Source organism: Peromyscus californicus, unplaced genomic scaffold, assembly GCF_007827085.1.
Source record: "Peromyscus californicus insignis strain IS unplaced genomic scaffold, ASM782708v3 Scaffold_20__1_contigs__length_68692818, whole genome shotgun sequence".
NCBI lineage: Eukaryota > Metazoa > Chordata > Mammalia > Rodentia > Cricetidae > Peromyscus > Peromyscus californicus.
This window is the reverse complement of record NW_026294503.1, coordinates 47601268-47622169: the sequence shown is the minus strand read 5'-3', so window position 1 is coordinate 47622169 and position 20902 is coordinate 47601268. Positions and strand designations below refer to the sequence as shown.

The 20902-nt window shown below is 56.2% G+C and overlaps 1 protein-coding gene across 2 annotated transcripts in view; it reads left to right on the top strand.

The window, feature by feature from the left end:
* Tcf20 (transcription factor 20) overlaps positions 1–20902 on the top strand; it is a 190175-nt gene that overhangs the window by 16686 nt on the left and 152587 nt on the right. Inside the window, exon 1 of one of the 2 annotated variants that reach the window (XM_052748463.1) lies at positions 6254–6353. The exons of the other annotated variant lie outside the window; for it this stretch is intronic. The gene's annotated coding sequence lies outside the window, so the exon portion shown is untranslated. Of the gene's footprint in view, positions 1–6253; positions 6354–20902 lie in introns of those variants that run through there. 2 annotated transcript variants of the gene reach the window in all.

Here is a 20902-nt window from a genome sequence, read left to right as displayed (position 1 = left end):
CTGTATAGACTCTGCTCATTGTAAAAGTGGGATGCTTGTCCTTTTACAACAGCTGTAGGGTTTTGCACATTTGATATTTGATATACAAGTCCTTACCAGGGGAAAGGAGCTGGGATGCCCGGGAGCAACCAGGCTGTCAGAACCCGTACTTGAGTCTCTGCGTGTGGACTCAGAGGTCTTTTCTGGGAACATGGACAACTACCCCACAAACCTCTTACCTCTAGCTTCCTGCTCCTTTGCCTCAGGTACCTCAGGGCCAAGCCTTCCAGGGCCTAAAGTGCTCCACTCTCCCAGGCCTGTGTAGGCTGGCGTTGGGAGAACTGCCTCCTTTCAGGAGGCTTCAGAGACGATGCCACCTGCTTCCTGCCCGCTACAACACCACAGCCACCCCCCTCTGTTAGGTCAGCTGCCTCGCAGCCCAGAAGTCAAGCCCAAGGCCTCCCAGGAGCTGGCCAACAAGAGGAGAGGCCCCGGGAAGGAAGCCTGCCAGGGCAGCCTCAGTCCCTGATGGCCAGCCTCCTTCTCCCTGCTTAGTTAAACTTTCCTGAACTTTTCACAATTTGTAAGCTGAGATTTTATAACTTTGAGAACCAAGGGAAATGTAAAAAAAACAAAAAACAAAACCAAACCCGACCACAGTCGCTGGCTGATTCTCCTCATGCACTTGGGAGATTTTTTTTTTCTCTCCCCTCTGTGGCTACCCAGGGCTAGGAGCCCAGCTGTAAACACAGGAGCTTACTGACTCTGTCATGTGGGTTGTCATCAGTTTGGGGTGACTGTCCCCATGCATAGTGGCTGTGATTCTGTGGCTCATCAGTAGATTATCCCTTCTGTATTCCGGGTTCTCTGGGTCACCTCACAGCAGGATGACAGAGTGGTTGCCCTCTAGCACAAGGAACTAAGTGGAAAAGGGACTTGATCCAAGCAGAGGGGACTCAGATGAAGCTGGGGGTCTCAGGAGCCACCTCTGGATTCTGGGGAGGGTCTACCGTATAAGAGAGCTCTGAAATTTTCTTCAAGGAAGGCTGGGAGTTAAGGCAGCAGGAACGTTCCAGGCAGAGAACAGCATGGAAGGGGGCTCCCATCACTGGAGTGATCTGCTGAGGAGTCCCTACAGCCAGCCACAGGATCACACCGACTGAGGACAGCTATGGGGGTGGGGGTGGGGGTGGGAAAGAGCAGAGGGTAAGAGAAGAGCTAACTGGGGCTGACAAACCCTGACCCCCAACAGAACAATTCTTACGGCTCCACTACATTTCCTTAACGATGCTCCCAAGTGCGAACTAAGCCTCCAGGTCCCCCTGTAGTGTTTCCTGGTCCCTCGGTCCACCAGCCTCTGTCCTCAAGATCCTGTGGCTGCTGGCCCCTCTCCCAAGAGAGCTTCTGGGTTGAGACAGCACATTCTGCTTTTGTAGGATTGGGCCTCGGGCTTGCTCCTCTCTCCCGCAGCGCCCCAGCTGGGCCTGCCACCCGCCACCTGCCACCCGCCCACGTGGATCCCCCTCTGCCCCTGCTGGCGCCGAGGCGGCTTTGGCAGGCTCTGGGCCCCGAGGCCTCTCTGCTCAGTGATTACGCAGCAGCCGGTGGGCTCCAGAGCCAGAGCGAGAGATTTATTGTGGTTTTTAGGGGGCGTTTAGGAGCCGACGTGATAATGTCTGTGAACGCACTTTGTAAACTGTAGCGGGGGAGTGCCATGTGCACGCGAGGGGCGGGGAGCTCTGCCCCCACACGACATCCTGGGGCTTAGCTGAGAAGCCCCTCCAGTTCAGAGGGTGGGTGGGCTGGGGAAGTCCTACTGGGCTCCAGAGGGGGAATTCAAGGCTGTATCTAAGGGAGCCTTAGGCTTTCAGGAGCCTCTCTGTGTCACCAGGCAGCCATGGAATGATCAGTGAACCCGAAAACTGCCCAGGAAGCACTGTTGCGCTGAGGAGTCACTTCCTGGATGCCGAGTGGCGGGAACGCCCCTGAGGTCCTCCTCCCCAGTTCTACTGCTGTAGGGGGGCTGTGCACAGGCAGTGGGACATCACCGACCCATCCTGAGGGCTTAATGTCACCACCTGAGGATTATTTTAAGAGTTACTAGTTTACTTGTTTTGTGTGTGTGTGTGTGTGTGTGTGTGTGTGTGTGTGTGTGTGTGTGTGTGTGTATGTGTGTATGTGTGTGTATGTATGTGTGCTGTGTGGGTGCAGGTGCCCCAGAGGCCACAAGAGGGTGTCAGGAGCCCCAGAATTGGAGTTATAGGCAGTTGTGAGCTGCACAGTGCCAGGAACTGAATTCAGGTCCTCTGCAAGAGCAGCCATGTGCTCTTAGCTGCTAAGCCATCTCTCCAGCTCCCATCTGAAGATTCTTACTCCATTGCAAATATTCACTGAGCACCTACTATGTGCTTGGCGCTGTTCTGCATGCTCAGGGGAGCAGTAAATACAGCAGGGATCCAGTCATGGTGGCCCACTTCTGTAATTCTAGCACTTGGAAGGCAGAGACAGGAAGATGAGGAGTTCAAAGTCATCTTTGGCTACAGAGTAAGTTCAAGGCCAACCTGGGAGACACGAAACCCTGTCTTAAATGAACCCCAAACAACAACAAAAAGAAAAGTAGATCTGAACCCTTGTACTCCTGGATTTTGGGAGGAGGGGGGCGGTGAAGGCAGGTAACACACAGTTCAGTAAAGATGTTAATAAATAATTATTACCATAGAGACAATAAAACTGGAGAGTTGGGGACAACGAACCCCGAGGGGTCAGAAGAACCCTCTGTGGAGTTTCTGCTTTACTCTTTCCAGGTGGGACCCCTTCCATGGTCTCTAGAACAATCCTGAGACTTCAGGGGCCTAGCTGGTCTCCCAATCACCAGCTAATACCTACTCCCAAGATCTGCAGCCTAGACAGCCTCGGGGACTCCCAGCTACACATAGAGGGGTTATCCAGGAGGCTCAAAGCTTGACAAGGGCAATCTGTCTGCAGCTGCTCTGGTATTCCAGGGCTCATCTCTCCTCCAGTGCAGACCAGTCTCGTCTCCTGGACCTTTCTGTCCATCAGGTCCTGCTCTGAGGCAGAGGAGCTGCCCCTTCTGGACACTGCAGGAGTAATGGCTAAGGTCCCCACTGTAAGAGGAAGAGCTGTGGACACTGAGATGCGAGCTCTGAGGGGGCAGGGTGGGGTGGGGGACCAGGGCAGCACTGGGAGAGTCAGCTGCTGCTGTGCTCAAGCCTTTCAGCTGGAGAGACTGGGACCTGCTCAGAGGACCCCAACCTGCAAGTGTGGAATTTGCACATAAGCCTGTCTCATTATATTCTAATTTCAAAGCAAAGCCTCATGGTCCCCTGGGGACAGTAAGAAAGTCTCCTTGAAGTTGGGACTGAGTAACAGCAGGCAATGGAATGCTGGTGGGTGTTACTAGTATCTGGTGCTATTCTAAACACGGGACCTGAGTTACCCCAGTTTAATTTCTACACCACCTGGTAAGGTGGGGACTGTCACCAATAGCCTCATTTACAGACAGGATCATGGAGGTCCAGTGAACTTACCCAAGGCCACACTGGCTGGTGCAGTGGGGCCTGGGCTGGGAGCGAGGACCATGCTTTTGACTGTTTCCATTCCTGAGTCTTGCGCTTACTACCCAGTTGTCTGAGCACTTTATATGCACTGCCCTATGACAGGCTTGTTACAATCACTTCAGTAAATTGGGCTTATGATTGGCACCTACACTTTTTTTTTGTTGTTGTTTTTTGCTTTTCGAGACAGGGTTTCTCTGTGTAGCTTTGCGCCTTTCCTGGGACTCACTTGGTAGTCCAGGCTGGCCTCGAACTCACAAAGATCTGCCTGCCTCTGCCTCCCAAGTGCTGGGATTAAAGGCGTGCGCCACCACCGCCCGGCTCACCTACACATTTTAAAAGAGAAGGCAACTGAGGCCCCGAGCCAGTCAGTCACAAAGGGGAGGTTGGGAAATCAGTGTTTAAATCCAGGGTGGCCCAACCTCTGAGTCTGAGCATTTCACCCGCTTCTCCTCCTCCTCCCCAGCAGCCGGCTCGCTGTCTTGCTTGATGCTCCCAAATCCCACAGAAGCATAGTCTCTGAGTCGTTCTTCCCCAAGCCATGGTCACACTGAGGCTCAACAAGAGGGTTTCTGGGCTGTGCTGGACAGCTGCTTCCTGAGCCAGGCTAACTTCCTGGTCCCTTCATGGAGGAGGGCACCCACAGAACTGCTATGTCCAGGGGGTAGTTGAGCTGGGGACAGGGTCTTAGGCATTTGCCTGGGTTGTGCATGGCTCCATGATTGCCTGGGACCAGTTCCTGGGTGCAGGTTCCCACCTGTCTTCCATCACAGACAGCCCCCTAACCTCATGAATGTTGCTCTAGATCCAGCGGGCAGCAAGGTCTTCCTTCCTTTGCTGGCTGAACACTCTGGGGCGGCAGGGTGTGTGTGGGTGGGGTGGGGTGTGTGTGTGTGTGTGGGGGGTGCAGCTTCCTCGATTAGTGTTCTACCAGTCTCATGATCTTGAGAGTAGCTTGTCTCACCTGTTTTATTTCTGCAAAATGAGACCCTTGCGGCGGTGGGTTTGTGACATATTTTTCAAAAACTTGTCTCTGGTGGCTGGAAAGGGGCAGTTCTAGATAGGCTCTCAGCTACTCCTCTGCTCAAGAGTGGCGGAATAAATGAACCTAAGATACCTGCCTTGGGGACTCAGCAGAGCTGTGCTGGTCTGGATCTGTGTGCTCATAATACTTATTCTCCAGGGGCAGCAGCTAGTGCTCCGCTCAGACCCTGTGGTTCTGAGGCCTGGAAGTGACCTCCTACAGACTGGGATAGCACAGCTGGGTCTTCCCAGATGGCCTTGACATTCCCCAGGTGGGTTGTATCTTCTGAGAGAGACTGGATGCCAGTCTGAGGGCAGCGGCAGCAGAGGCACAGAAGCCTTGGCAGTGGGATTAAGGTGGAGAAAAAAAATGAAGCGTGGAAATCATTAGCTTTCTTGGTTGGCGAGAGCCGCCCCGAACGAACATTTGGGGCTTTAAAAATGAACATCGGCTGCAGGGACTGGTGCCCTGGGCCCGCCACGGCCCAGGCGGCCTCCTGGAATCCCAATCCCGGCCATTCTTCTGCTGCCGCTCAGCCAACACTTACTGAGTGCCTACTGTGGGTTAGGCCTGGAGCCAGGATGGAGGTAGAATCCAGCCAGAGAGCAGCAGCCCTGTGGTGACAAGCAACCACAGAGACATTGATGCCAGCCTGTGAGGAAGCAGGCAGGCGGGGCAGGCGCCACCAACTCCTGGGGGGCTGTGGGCACTGGGAGGGGGGTGCCATCAGTGCAGTCTTTACAGAAGGCCTTAAGCAGGGCAGACATCCTACAGAGAGGGTCTACAAGGACTCAGGGATTTGCAGGTTGACAGGAGTGCTGGGCTAAGGGACCGGCAGGTGGGCCTGTTGGGCACTGAGGACAGCTGCAGGCCAGTGTTGTCTGCCCAGACCTCTGCCAAGAAACACTGCAGGATGGGGAGGCATCTGCCCCAGCCTTCTCTTTTCTAAACTGCGTGGATATGTTGATTTTTATGAGAAAAGCTCCCATTTTTAAATCATGGGAATTAATTCTAATTAAAAAAAAAAGCAGAAAACAAAACCACCGCATCAAACCAAGCATGGCTTCAGGCTGGATTTGGTGCTTGGGCCAAGAGTTTCTGCTCTCTGGTTGCGGTGGTGATGGGGGCACCGGGTGGAGCTGCCCGGTGGAAGGTGGGGCACTGCAGGGGGGCGGGTCCCCCCTCCGGCGGCGCCGGCGCGCGGGGGGCTGGGCGCGGGTGGGCGGGGGTGGAGCGGCACCCCCCCCCCCAGCCCTGCGCGGCGCGGCCGCCCGCCGCCTCCATCCGGGCCTCTCCCCACCTCCCGCCCGCCCCCGCCCGCGCCCCTCCCCCGCCGGCGCACGGCGCCCGCCGCCCCTCCTCCGCCCGCCCTCCGCCCGCTCTCCCCGGCTCCCTCCCGGTCTCTCTTAAGTGCCATCGAGGGGCGCCGGGAATTGCAGCCAGTAAATCGCGCCCCACCACTCAGCCGCGGGGCCACCGCAGCGGCGCCGCCCGCGCCCCGCCGGGAGCCCCGCGCCGCCCGCCCGGGCGCCTCTCCAGGGCCCGCGAGGCCCGCCCCCACCCGCGCGGCGCTGCGCAGGGCCTGCCCCCGGGCCGGCCGGGGCGCGCGGGGGCCCGCGCTGGAGGCGAGGACGCGGCGGCCGCGGGGCGCACGGCCCGGAGCGCGCGGCCCGCGCCCCCGCGCGCCCTGCCCGCGCCCGCGGCCCGCGCTCCGGAGCCCGGCCCCGCTGCCCGGGCTCTCCTGCGGGACCGATGCCGGCCCTCCGGCCGCCAGGGTAAGCGGGCAGCGGGGCGCGGCGGGGAGGCGGGAGGGGGGCGCCCGGCGCCCGCCCAGCGCCAGCGTCTGGCACGTGGGGGCGTCCCGAGTTCCCTCTGGAGGCTGGACAGGTGGCGACGACGCGGGGGTGTGATGCTCCGAGGCTGGCACTTAGCTGCGTGCCTACTGTGCGCGCGATGGGCTGGAGTGAGGGGCGTTTGTCCCCATTGTACGGATGAGAAAACAGAGGCCAAAAGGGCAGATGGCTGGCCCTTGGTCTCCAGTTAGGAGCTGGACGAGCCAGGATTTGACCCCACGGTTGCTTGACACCAAAGCCACAGCAGCCCCCTCCAGGCACACACAGGCAACAGAGTGAGCGTATGAATATTTCATTGTCGCAAAGAAGGGGGAAAAAAAAATATCATCCATTGTCCCGCCACCATAATGCAGCCACTGTAAGCGTCTGGGTTCTTTATTTAGGCCTTGTTCTTTCTATTACATGACAGTGTGCTTTGGGGTCAGTAGGACCCTGGTTCCTTCTGACTCTGCCTAACCTGAGGCCTGAGTCTTCATCCTAGGGAAAAGGGATGCCCCCAGGGTTGCAGAGGGGTTAGATGAAGGAGGAGGAGGTAGGGATGCCCCCAGGGTTGCAGAGGGGTTAGATGGAGGAGGGAGGGAGGAGGACTGGAGGAAAGGGACATCCACTGGGCAGGTCACATAGTACCTAGTAAGTGCAGGGCCAGTGCCAGCCTCCGGGACTGGGAGCTGGGGCAGCCAGGTCTTGTGCTTTCAGCAGGACAGACAGCCGGGAGCAGCGTTGGACCTCTGGGCCCACACTTGCCCTTGCCAGGCCCTCACTATTCCCCTACAGAATGCCCCTCTCCAGTTTCCTCCCTGCCTGGGAAAAGATCTACTCCAAGAGCACAAGTCCCATGCTGTTCACAGTTGGACATGGAGTCAATATTTAGGTCCCCGGTGTCTCCCAAGCTCAGGTCTGGCATTTGGGGCCTGCTGGAAGCTTCACAGACCCAATTCCTCACCTATTCCAGGCCTGTAACCCCTTCCCCGCCGAGGACCCAAACTAGAGACCCTAGGTCTTTACCTACCAGACACGCTGGTACCTGCTTGTCCCTTCAGTCCTCTGTGAAGTTCCGCTCGGCCCCAAGACATCTGTCCTTCCTTTTCCCTATGACCCAGACATACCTGCTGCTCCTCCCCCACATCACTGTCAGCCTGGGACACCATTACCAAGCTGTCTTTCAAAAAATGCAGCTCTGAGCAGGCGGACTGAACTCAGCTGTCCACAGATCTAAACTAGGCCAAACTCCAGAGAGTCCCCTGAGGCTGGGCCGGCTTCTCAGCTTCTGCCCACAGCCAGTGTGATGCCTTGTGAGACAGTTGTCCTCTACTCTTGGGTCTTCCCTGCTAAGGCAGCCTGTTTCCCTGAACCCCACCCTTGTTCAGCCTCAGCACCCCGCTGTGCCTCCCCCCCCCATCCCTCTTCCATCAGGCAGGCAGAGAGAGTGCACCTTCCCCAAGGTACCCTCAGCTGTTGACAACTCCTTCATATAGGGTGCTTAGCACGGTAGGGTACTCCCAGGTCTGCCTCCACCAGCAGCCTGGGAGCTCGGGGAGAGTAGGTTGATGGGTCTCCAGGGTCCAGTCAGGGCCAGACTCTAGTGGCCAGCTTCTTAGTCTTTGAGGAACGTACTTGAGCAAGAGCAGAGAGGCTCTCACGATTCTGGAGGATCAGTGAGGTGCAGAAAGCCTGCCTCTTTCAGGGTGTAGGGCTCCTGTTGTGGAGGGTCCCCAACTGAGGAGCCAGGACTGTTTTGACTGTCAGTCAGCCCCCCTCAGCTCTCCAGGTCAGGTGCCCTGGGTTTTTTTCTCTGCCACCTGTACTTGGCGGGGGTGGTAATGGTGGATGCTTAGACTGAAGACCTGTTCCAGGGACCACCAGCCCCCTCTGCCTATCAAAGCCCACCCCTGATGTCCTCCTCAGGAGCAGGGAGAGTTATGTCAGGCCCTCTGGCTGGGCGCCAGGGCTCCCCATGGAACTATAAATTGACCTGTCGGGAGAGGGAAGAGATTAATGTCGGCCATCTTCATTAGCGCGTCCCCCGGGGTGACGGCGTCTGCCCTGAGCTGGCTGATTGGAGAGGGTGAGAGGTGGGGGCTAGGTTACCCCCGCCCCAACCGAAAGGCAAGGGGCAGAGGCCAGGGCCTGCCAGAGAGCCTTGGCCTCCTCCCACTGCTGGAAGGGCTGTCCCTGTGGCCTCTGCCTCTGGCAGCAGGCACACGCTTTGATGGAGGACCTGTGTGCTAATTGGGGGCAGAGATGCGCGGCCCACAGCTCCGCGGGGCTCCCAGGCTGACACCACCCGCCCGCTCAGCGGCATCGAAGGGCCTTCATTAGAGGCTTTTCCCCTGACCAGAAAGGAGCCCGCTGCGGGCTGTGGGGGGGCTCCCCTCCTTTCCTTTCCCCTCCACTTTCCACTCCCCTCCCCCTTCCCTTCTTTATTGCGTTGATGATGGGGAAGGAGGCGGCTTTGGCGTGTGGAAGAGATGATGAGGGATTGCTGGGGCCGTCTGAGTTGGAGACCTTGTATGTTCTGGCGACTCTGACCTTGGTCTCCACTTGCTCTGCGCTTGAGGGTCCTTGTCTGAGGCCGGAGCATGTCCCCCTGGGGTGTGGTGGGGGATGGGGATCAGATGAGAGAGCACTGTGTGGAGGCATGCCTTATAAAATGTGGATGGAGCGGAGCCTGAGGCCCAGGCTGTATGGGTTTGAATTCTGCGAGGGCCAGGGCCCTCTAAGTCTCAGTTTCCGATTTGACAGTGGCTGAGGATCAGGGTTAGTTTCTTACTGTAAGAGGTCTTCTGGACAGAGCAGAAGACCTTCTGAGCAGCCTGCCCTGGGGCATGTGTGCAGCAGCAGGTGGGGTGGCATTGGACTGTCTATCATTCTCTCTCTCTCTGTCACTCATTCACTTGTCCATAACGAGCTCCTGTCCCAGGGTCTTATCCCCACAGTGGTGGCCTTACCTTTTGATATTCCTCTGGAGACATAGACCCAGGAACATGTAACCAGGCCTCGTGAATGGCTGGGTGTCCCACAGAGAGCCTCCCCAGGCTGTCTAGAAGGTTCTGAAGGCACTACTGAGGGAGACATGGCTCTGCTTTCTCACACAGACCTTGTCTGGACCAGACTCTGACATGGGGAGACCAGCTAGTCGTTGAGTTCCTGGCCTGCCTGGCCCCTAGACCTGACTGTCTATAAGGGGCATCCCCTGAGTTCACAGTTCCTTGAGGGCACAGATATGGAGAACCCACCCCTTCCCAGTGTCTCCTAACCCTAAACTGGGATCACTGGCCTCAGATTTGTAGGTTTGTACCTTGTTGGTTTTTAAGGGGTGAACCTCAGAGGGAACCCCTGTGGGATGGATGGGCTCCCACCAGTGAAGGGCACTTACATTTATTTATTTTTTTTGAGACACAGTCACATGTAGCTCAGGCTGCCTTGCTACTATATAGTAGAAGGTGTCTTTGAACCCCTTTCTGATCCTCCTGCCTCCATGGAATTACAAATGTAATTTACAAATGTAAAAGCTCCATGCTCAGCTTCTGTGGGTCACTTTCCAAGGCATGTAGCTTTGTTCCTCCAAGCCTGTGCCCTGGTTCCTGGTCCTGGAGGTGGGGGGTGTCACATGCTAACTCTGGGCAGAGCGGAGCAGAGAAGGCACTGTTTCTTTGTGGTCATTCCTGGCTTCAGGCTGCTTCCCCAGTGACTCTCATGTACCTCCTGGCAACCTTTGCTATTTATAGCATCCTGGAGAAGTGGGGAGCGGCTTGTCGGAACCTCTACATCTCTCTCCAGCTGCCAGCCGAGGGATACTTAGCACCCACGGCACCCTGTGGAATGTTTGAACAAAAGTCCATGCTTTGGGAATCTGGAACACTGGCTCTTGGATCGTGGCACTGTAGCTACCCTTGGCCAGAGCACTTGACATCCCAGTGGCTCTTGTCTTGTCTGAAGACCTGAGATGTCATAGACTGAAAACTACAGTGTAGATCGCATTGGCTTTTAAATGCCCATCTGGAGGGAAGAGAATCCCAGGAAGAGCCCATACCCAGGGGACTTTGCTATGTGACTTTGGTCTTGACTCTTTAGGGGCATCTTTGGGATTGTGTTGTCCACCTCTCCCTAAAGAGCTTTCTGAAAATACAAATATATGGGAGTGGTGAGAAGGGCATAGGGGGCTGGGTGATTTCTGGAACCTTTCTGGCTCCCTCTGAGGACCTCCAGTGTTCCCAGCTTCCTATCTGGAAAATGGGACCAGACACCCAATTCTCACCGGCCCTTAGCTGTCTAATTGTGTTTAACCTGAATTGTATCCCTAATGTGCCTGACCGGACTCCAGCCTGATTTCATGGATGTGGGAGTAGACTTGTCATTTCAATTGTAATGTATTAAGATTGCCCTTTGAAAGTCACGTGTTGAGAAGACGATGGTGCAGAGGTGCCTATTGTTGCCGCCTGTGCGTGCCCAGCCAGTCCCGCCTGGCAGCCTCCTTGCAGGAGCTGGCAACATGGCTGTCTGCCTCCGCCTTTCTGAGCAGGCAGGAATCACTAACGCGTTAGCAGTTTCATTAAGCCTCTCGCCAGCCTCCCCGCCTCCCTCCCAGCCTCCTCGGTAATTATTTCCCCAACCCTTCCACTTGCAGCTCTCTGGGATTGGCCGAGTAGCCCCTGCAGCTGGGCTGCTGGGGCTGGGCTGTGCCTGGGAGCCCCCGGGGGCACCTCCCTTCTGACTCCCCGTTGCCATGTCAGCTTTGTGTCCCCCTGAGGCCTCCGTGAGAATGCAGATCTGCTGCCTGGCAGGGGTGCCAGTTAACCCGTTACTGCACTCCACACGTGCAGCTGACTCCCTCTCATCAGGTGCCCCAGCCCTGCTTCTCGAACTGTCACAGAGTGGGCACTGAGGGCCCAGCAGTCAGGGGGATGGACTTACCTGGGGCTCAGCGGGTCATACAGCTCAGGGCATACGTGGAGACGGGGTGTGTGCAACGTGGACCCAGGTGTGGAGCATACCGAGGACCTGCTTCACAACCCGCAGGATGAGCATGAGACGCACCCCTCTGGCCTCAGTGACTGACTGGGAAATGGGCACATTCCCTTTCTTGGCTAGTCACAGAAACCACAGGCTTTCCTGTATTTTCACTTGGCTCTGAGTGTGCAGGGACCTGCTGCCTGGCCCGCGGTGCCTTTGATTTGCCTATGCTTGTTGAAACCGGTGAGGGTGAGGGTGAAGCTGCCTGCCATCCTCTCCCACAACTTTGAGGATGGAGAGCATAAACCGACCCGTTCCCTTTCTTACTGGAGCTGTTTCGTGTTGTTTGTCTTACCGCTGACGGAGTCCTGACTGATGCAGGAGAAAAATTACCAAGGGTTTTACAGAAAGGATGAACATTTCCGAATTGGGTTTTGAAGGATGAACAAGAGTTTGTCCATCAAGGAAGGAGAAGAAGAGCCCTTAGGTAGAGAGACCAGCTGGAGTGGAGGATTGGAGGCGTGAGAGTGCAAGGGGACAGCTGGCTGCGGGGCTGTGGCCCTGAGACCTGGGGTTGTGAGCAGAAATGACGGGAAGGGAGGTGTGGTGTGGGAGCTGATGCCAAGGAGAAGAAGGGCAAGGAGCACTGTGGAAATGATTGGCGGCAGGAACCGGCAGGTCAGAGGAGGTATTAGGAAGGGGTTGTGTGGGAGTATGGTGCAGGGACCTAGAGGAGGCCACAGGGAGGCCAGTGCCGGAGAAGTGGCCAGGGCCAGAGCTCAAGGGGCCATGGTCTTAAGGCTGTGGCTTGTTTGGGGGAGGCCCAGGGCCCCCAAATGGTCTGACGGTTCAACCAGGCACGGAGACTGGTTGGCTCACACACTCAGCGTCAGTCAGGTTTTGGAGTTCCTTCTGTGTCTCAGGCCCTGTGGCTGCAGCGCTCAGGGCTCACACACAGCAGCAAGGTGGAAGGCACGTGGGAGACAGCCTTGTGGTACATGCCGCTCTGGGCATGCAGCTACCACTGGCTAGGATTCTCTGTAGGGGTCTTTCCAAGGGAAGGCATTTGACCTAGGGCCTCAAGTGCCTAGCATAGGGATAGAGAGATCGGGGAGGGAGAAGAGTCCGGAGGCGGAGGTAAGTACAAAGGTCTTGTGGTGGACTGAGCTTTATCTGTCAGGGGACAGAAAGGCCATTGTGGCTGGAGTTTGGAGCTCACAATGTGTAGGTGTGTCAGATCATCTAGACTGTGGGTCCTGGAAGGTCTTGTGAAGGGTCTGTCATGGCAGAGAGAGAAGGAGGAAGACCTTGGCGCTGGAGCTAGGATTGTCCAGGTAGTGTGGGGAGGCAGGGGGATGCCTGTTAGATTTTCCAGGAGTAGGTGACACAAGCCTGGAGCAGGTCTGAGTTGGGTGGGAGCTCATAGGACATCTGGACCTGGTGGCTAAAGCTGAGATCCTCCCAACAGAGGGTCTGGGAGCCGAGGGTGTCTGTCTGTGTGGCCTTTCCCACCCAGCCACCTGAGCCTCGAGGCTGGCTTTGCCAGCTGGACGCAGCATGATGTGGGGTGGTTGTCTGCTACTCTGGTCACAGACAATTCTTGCACTTGACCGGGTCCTGGCTGGGATATGTTTGCCACAGCTTCTGGCCGTGGCCCTGCCATTCTGCTGCAGGGCACTCACCCAAGCTTCTCTGTCTTTTTGGCCTATCCGTCTGGCTCTGCTGGAAGAAGCCCCAAGCAGACCAAGGCCACACAGCCTGTCTGGATGGGAGGCCACCTCCCGGGGCCGTGGGTAGATCTAGATAGGGAAGGTGGTAACTAGTCCTCTGACTTAGTTGCCATCATGGTTAGCGTGGCAGGGGTATGTGTTGTGAGGGAGGTGGACTGGGAGATAGTCTGAGTTCTGGGAACTTTCACTTCAGTGCCAGAACCCCGAAGGCCTCTCTCTCTCTCTCTCACACACACACACCCCACGACTCTGCTGGCCTCTCCTACCCCCTCTGACTGCACTGAGGCCCGCCAAGGTCCTACAGCCCACTTCTCACCAGGCCTCTCCCTCTGCTGTGGAATCCTTCCCCTCTTTCTGTTTGACTCTGCTCAGGGACAGGGTCAGGGCTACCCCACTCTGTTCCCACAGCTTCTTGCCAGACAGCCTTGGATTAGCCAATTCCGTCATTTCACAGGGATACTGAGGCCCCATTCCGTACCATCTGTGTGCTGGCATTTGTGAACAGAGCAGATGCAGCCCTGGTCCTCAGGGAGCTCCCGTGACAGTACGAAGGGCCAGCAGAAGGCTAGTAAGCACACACAAGTGTGCCTTGGGTTGTGAGCAGAGCTATATAGGAAAGCTGAGGAGTGCCGGAGAAAGCCGCGTGTGTTGGACAGACACTGCTGGAGGCTTCTCTCTGAGACTAGAGGAAAGAGTGTGTCCGTCATGGGGTGTGAGGAGAGAACACACAGAGTGGGACAATCTACTCTCCTGTCTGTCCGCCTCACTCCTCATCCCTGAGGGAGCCACCACAGAGCCAGCGTCTCTGGGGCTGTGGGGCTGTGAACAGAGCCTTGGGAGTAGCCAACACCTCTAACCTCTCCACAGAGCCTGTATCCTAGCATAGGCAAGAGCAAAGTTGAGTTATAAGCCTGTAGGATACCTCCAGGTACTGTACCAGCCATGAAGGGTGGGACAGGCGTGGAGTCCAGGTTCACCCTGCGGCTGTGTAGGGTCCGTCTGTCGAGATGGTCAGGAAGGGTCTGTGAGGAGGAGTTAGGATAACCTCTCAAGCCGCTGCCAACAGGTCCAACTCCACCTTGCAGCCTATGGTACCAGTCAGAATCTGGAGCCAACAACTAATGCCCTGTGAGGCTGCTGGGAAGGCTGAACAAGCTGGCATTTCAATGCAACACCTGGCACCTGCAGGCCCTACATTTGTAGCCACAATCACTGTTGTGGTTCTTGGCATTGCTGTGTGAGTGGCAGGTAGAGCCGTCTCTGGTAAGGGTTCCTTATCCCCCTGCAGCCATGGTCCCCACGCCACGCCCAGCTCCACTACCGGTAGCTTGCGGCATCCGGTGGGTGTTTGTTGGCTGAGTGGCCCCGGGTGGTGGGGAGAACCGCACAGAGCATGTCAGTGTCCCCTCGGGAGGGGCTTGAGCTGTGCCCCATGGTGACCACAGGGGTGGAGGGGACATCCCAGACATCTAATGATTTCCTGGCTTCTCACTGAGGAGTCCTCGGACACTATGCCTTTTGAAGCCTCAGTTTCTCCCTCTGTCACGTGTTGCTAATGACGGTTCTGATACCAAGGCCCATCCCCATGAGGCTTTGAAAACTGAGCCCCATTAGAATACTAGTGCCGTCACCAAGGTGGCTGGCTCAGGGCCTCTCAGAGCCTCTTTTTCCAGGTTAGCTGTAGTGCCTGCCCAGGCAGGGTACACACCTGGCCTGCATTCCTGAATCTTCCCATGAAAAAGCCGCCATTTCAGGTGGATGCTCATCCTGCAGGGGGCTCTCAGGCCGGGCCTAGCACGCAGTAGGTGAGCAGGATGGACATTCTTCAGGGTGACATTTGGAGGCCTGAGTCTGGCCTGGTTTCTGCTGGCATTGGACAGTGATTTTCTGCCCTAGAACCTACCTTATTAGAACTAAGAGTGACATTTGACAGCTCTGTGTTCCATTCCTTTGGTCCTTCTCAGGCCCGTGACCTGGGGCGGGATGGCCGCGGGGGTACCTGTGACCTCTGAGGCAATTGGAGGTCACCGGCCCCCAACAGATCGGGAAACTGGTGGCCCAAGAACGCCAGAATGTGGGGAACAGACAAGCTTTATTTTCTTTGTTTTTTTTTTTTTTTTTTTTTTTTTTTTTTGGTTTGTGTATCCATAGCTGGGCTAGAATTACCTATGAGAATGACCTTGAGCTCCTCATCCTCCTGCTTCTAGCTCCTGAGAGCTGGGTGGGACTACAGGTGTGAGGCACCGTGCTCAGTCTATACAGTGCTGCAGATTGAACCCAGCACTCAGCGCATGCTAAGCAAGCACTCTACCACTGAGCTATGTCCCCGGCTAGGCAAGCACTCTGTCGCTGAGCCATGCATGCCTCTAGCCAGATGCTTCTGTGTGACCTGTATTCTCTGTAGGGCAGGGTAAGGTAGCCAGGGTGTGCAGAGTCTGGGAGCGCAGAATTTTCTTTTCTTTTCTTTTTTTTTTTTTTTTTTGTTTTTTTCGAGACAGGGTTTCTCTGTGTAGCTTTGGATCCAGGCCTGTCCTGGATCTCGCTCTGTAGACCAGGCTGGCCTCGAACTCACAGAGATCTGCTTGGCTCTGCCTCCCGAGTGCTGGGATTAAAGGCGTGCACCACCGCCGCCCAGCCAGAATTTTCTTAAGTCCTATGCACAGCCAGGTTGTCCTCGGCACTGTCCTTATTCTGCAAATTCAAAACCAGAGACTGAGATAGAGGGATGGAGCCAGGCTTTGTTCTTAACTTTTCTGGAGGCCTAACTTAACACAGAAAGGCGCACACATCTGAAGCACAGCCCTAAACGCTTATGTGCAGATGCAGGTCTACAGTGTTGCCAGGGCCAGGAAGCACCCTCACCTCCACCAGTCACCACTCACCTGCTGCCCACTACAGCACTACTCTTACTGGTAGAGGCCAACTTTGCCCATCTGTGCCACATCTGCATGGATTCCCAGGATGCCCCCTTCTGAGACAGCACATTGGCTCTCCTAGTTGTCCGAGCTAATACTGGATCAGAAGGCAGTGAGGCTGGATTTGGACCAGCCACCAGTCCTGCTCCTAACCCTCCAGAGGCCCCTGCCACCCTTATGATGAGGACCCAAGTCTCCTCCTGATCTAGCTAAGTCTTCAGCTTTCACACCCATAGCTACCCTCCCGCCTTATAGATGAACTCTGTCCTCCAAAGCCCCAAGCTCCTTCTGACCTTTGGGCCTTTGCACATGCTGTGTGCCCTCCACCCACCCTGTCTGCCTTCAGCTTTTCTTTGAAGGTCCTGGCTGGCATGCCCTCCTCCCTCAGGGAGCCAGCAGGACCTTCCCAGATCAGACAGTGGCCCTCCTGGTGGCTGTATCTAGCTACTTTGTTGCCTGTGTCATTTGTAATTAATTATCTGTTGCTTGGCTGTTCCCACTAGACAGACTCCGGGAGGCAGGGCGAGTGTCTGCTGAGTTCACGTCTGAGTCCCTAGCACCAGGCATCCATTCATGCTCTCAGCCTTGTAGGCATCTGTTCATTCAGCAAGTACTGAGTGCCCAACGCAGAGCTCCCATAGTCGTGTGAATGGGTGGATGAATGAGTGAATGTGTGAATGAATGACGGTCCTCTGTTTCAACAGTCCAACACTTTGTGCTATCTACCATTGCCTCTGACCCCCCGCCCCTTGCCAGGGCTTGGTTTCCCCGGCTGTCATTGAAGGGACCAGACGTGTTACTCTGGCCTGGTTCTGATTGTGGGTAGGGACAGCTGCCCAGGGAACACACAGCTGAGCAGGGGGGACCTGCCCTCACACCTGTGCCCGCTTGAGCCCTGGCCCGACTGCTTGTCAAATGGCTTCCCACATCTTTGTCACCAGAGCCCCCAAGTTCCTGTTGGGGTGCAGGGTTAAAGGGACTTGCTGAGGCCACTCAGCTGTCCCCAGCCCTTAGTGTCTCTCAAAGGGAAAGGCAATGGGGAAGAGATGATGATGGGCCCACAGAACGGGATTTGTGTCTGGCATCACCCCTCCCTTGCGATGGCCTTGTCACCTAAGCTCTATTTCTGGCCGTAACAAAAGAAGTGGTGGTTAGAGTAGCCGCACTGACAGCTTTGAGGCTCCCAGGGTCCCAGGGAGCATGCAGCAGGACTCCCAGGCTGCCTGTCTCCAGGGCCCAGCCCTACCGCCACCTCCAAGTGAGCCGCGCGCCTCCGCGGCTTAGCGGCTTGTCAGCCAGGCGGGTGGGTGTCCTGGGGCCGGGTTTGATTAGTTCAGGTTGACAGTCGCGCTCCGCGGCGCTGCCGGGAGGGGAGCCCGTGATTACCCTAATGAAGCTTGAACGCAGTTTGTCATCCAAACAGCTGGTTCGGAGCTGCGCTGCTGCCAGCTGCCCTGCTCAGCGCATTCGGGCGCCCAGTGATAACTCCAGCCTTCAGCCACCCGCCCACAGGGTGATCTACAGGACCGGGCAGCCCCCAGGTGGGCCGTGGGGCTGCCCCAGGGGAGAGGGATGGGCCTCCCAAGAGTGAGGAACCAGGCAAGAGCCTGGAACTGATGGAACAGGGCTGCTTCTCCGACAGTTGTAGGGGCAGCCCTTAGCTCTAGAACTCAGTTTTCCCGTCTGCAAAGTGGGTGCTGGGGACTTCACAGCTTTAAGCTTCTGATTTTAGACGGAGGGGTCGCCTCCTCTTGGAACACTTCCCACACTGTGTAGGCTGAATCTGTGGTTTCCATGGACACCTGCAATGCTCCAGGCAGCTTCCTCACCCTTCACGGCCCCTGTTGTTCCTGGTAGTGAAGACATGTGAGACCTTGAGCTCATCTGGGATCTCGCTGGGGAGGGCTTCCTGGAGGAGTGGCATCTGAGCCCAGAACAGCCATGGGTGGGGCGAGGGGAGGCCACAAAGAATGTTCCAGGTAGGAAGAATGTCTGTGTGCGAAGGTCCCGGATAGAGGGGAGAGGTGTGAAGCACCTGAGACAGGGAAGGTAGCAGTACTTCCTGAGGAAGGCATGGGGTTCATGGCCTGTGCTGGGAAAGAATACTCCAACGCTCTGACCTTCAACCTTTCTGTCCGCTCTGGGAAGAGGGGTATCATTTTTACATGCTGTAGATGGGGAACCTTGGGTCTATAACCTGGGAAGGTGGTGCCCCTGGAGGCTGTAGCAAGCCTGGTAGCTTCAGAGCTCCTGGGCCAGGGCTGCCTGCTCTGCAGGGCCTCTCAGATGAGGAGGGTTAGATCTGGGACCTGGACCCCATCTGGGACTTAGGCTTGGCCCTGTGGTGAGGAAGGACAGGACAGAGGCCAACAGACAACCAGGGTCTTCTGGATGGTTTGTGAGTCTTATGTCAATTCCAGGCCACAACCTGTGCTTGAACCTGGTGGCCGGAGTCCACATTCCCTCTACCACATTGCTAAGCTTCCAACCAGTGTGGTTTGGCTTGGGGACAGGGCAGACAGGGGGAGGAAGAAGACTGGGTGTTGGGACTGAGCATTGCCTCTGGCTCTGCCCTAGCGCTAGCCCTGAACTGCCTCCTGACTGCTGGGTACCATCCAACCATCTCAACCTGCGCGTTCCAGGGTGGCCTCCAGCATCACGTTCCATGACCTGTTTGCTGTGGCCAGCCCATTCCCACAAGCTCTTTGCCTCATCGATTTCTCTCTCCCCTAACACCCGTGGCTCCTTGTTACCCTGACAGAGCCCATGTTCCGGCTTTCCAGTCTCGACTCCCTCCTCCTGGCACATGCAGCCTGCCTGTCCTTACTTGGCTTCTGAGGAATCGCAGATTCTTTTGCCCTGGAGAGGAGAGTTTGGAGGCCCAGCCCTCTCACCCCCCATCCTATGACTGTTTTTCCCACAGGTGTTTTCACGCTGGGTGCCAGACTGGGACCGGCTCACCCTGATGGGGCAGATGGGAGCATCCCTCAGCAGCCTGGGATGAAGGATGACGGTTGGGTTCGTGGCCTCCATTAGGAAGAGAGGAATGCCCAGCACTAGCTAGCTGCCTTCATTTCCTTCCATCTCTAAGTTGTGACTGTTCCCTAGGAAGGTGGTAGCTCTGGCAGGGAGGGGCTTATCACATCTCCCTTCCTGATCTCTCGGAATTCCTCTTAGCTCTGTCTCACAGAGGGGTGGGGGTGGGATAAAGCTGCCAAGCAGAGGTGCAGAGTAGGTGACAGAAGGCTGGTGTGGATGTAGTGGGCGTCAGATGGCCAGGCTTGAGGCAGAATGCTGCTGCTAGTGTCTCAGACTCTCCAGATAGGGAGTGGGGTGGGGGTGGGGGCGGGTTTGGGGCTGCACTGGCTTTAGAGAGGAAGCACCGGGGCACAGTGGTTTGTTTGCCTCTGGCTGAGGCTGCCTGACTTCCCTGAAGGAGTGAGGTGATGCTGTGGAAGGTGTGATGGCTCCTGTTGTTCCTGAGACTCTGAATAAGATACTGTGTCTATTATCCCTTAGACGCTACTCACAACCCCAGGAGATACCACGGTCCTGGTCCTTCTTCTCATTTTACAGTTGAGAATCCAAGGCACACAGGGACTCAGCTACTTACCCAAGGATGCACAGGGATGCCCAAGGATGGGCTGGAGTTTGATTCTGAGAATTTGAAGTCAGAGACAGGAACTTGAGACCAAGACAAAGGAGGAGTAAGGGGACTAGACAGATAATCAGAGCAGGCTCGAAGCTGTGAGTGGAGCCATGTTTGAGAATGAGCCTTCACCCATGGGCTTGGGTGCTGCTGGGGTAAACTGCTTGCTTCTCAGTGGGCCTGGATCTCAAGTACTTGCATTGTGTTATTAGGTGCCTGGATTGTCCTGTCTTGGGGAAGGGCCCCCAAGCTCTTCTTCAGGGTGTCTTGAATGGGTCACTTGTTAGAAATATGTTCTGGAGCTGGGTGTGATAGCACATGCTATTAATCCCAGCACTCAGGAGGTAGAGTCAGCAAATCTCTGTGAGTTCAAGGCCAGCCTGGTCTACATAGAGTTCTGGGCCAGCCAAGGCTACATAGTAAGACCATCTCAAAAAAAGCAGGGGAAAAAAAGGAAGGAAGTACGTTCAGGAGAGTTGGGCACTGCAGGCCTATGTACAACCTGACTGAAGTGACCATATGGGCCAAGAGGCCAGGGAAGGATGCATCGGAGCAGCTAGAGGCCACCCTTGGCTGCTCTTAGGAGGGAGAGTGGGTGGAAAAAATGCGTTAGTTTATGTGAGAGAGTACAGGACCTGGATCACTGACCTTAATGGCTCATCAGGTACTCACCAATGAGCCTGACATTGTGACCAGGTGACACTGTGGCCAAGATAAGGACTTCAGAGAGGAGAGAGGATGGGGAGGCTTTCTGAAGGAGGGGTCCAGAATGGCAGTGACAGATTGAGTTAGCAATTAACTGGTGTAAACAGGCAGCAGTGGCCAAGCCAAGGGAGAGTGCAAAGGCCCCGGGCAGGGAGAACTTGTGCCTTAAAGAAGTGGAAGAAGGCAGTGTGTGATTGGAGCAAGATGATTTGAGGGTAGGGCTGCGGCACTTGATACGGGAGGACTTCCTGGGAGTGGTCCAGGAAGATCACCAGATAGGGGCATCTGGAATTGTTGATCTAGAGTGCCTCCGACCCTGCCAGGATTCACAGACCATGTCCACCTCTTCCTCTGCCTACTGTCTGGAGTAGGAATAGTACTATCTGTGTGTGTTTTTTCCCCCCATATGGAAAGTGGGCCAGCTGTCTCTGCCATCGGAGTGGGAATGTGTATGAATGCCCTTGTGAGGTGGCCATCCTCAAGGTTCCACTCGAGATGTGTGAGTCGCCCGTTTCCTAG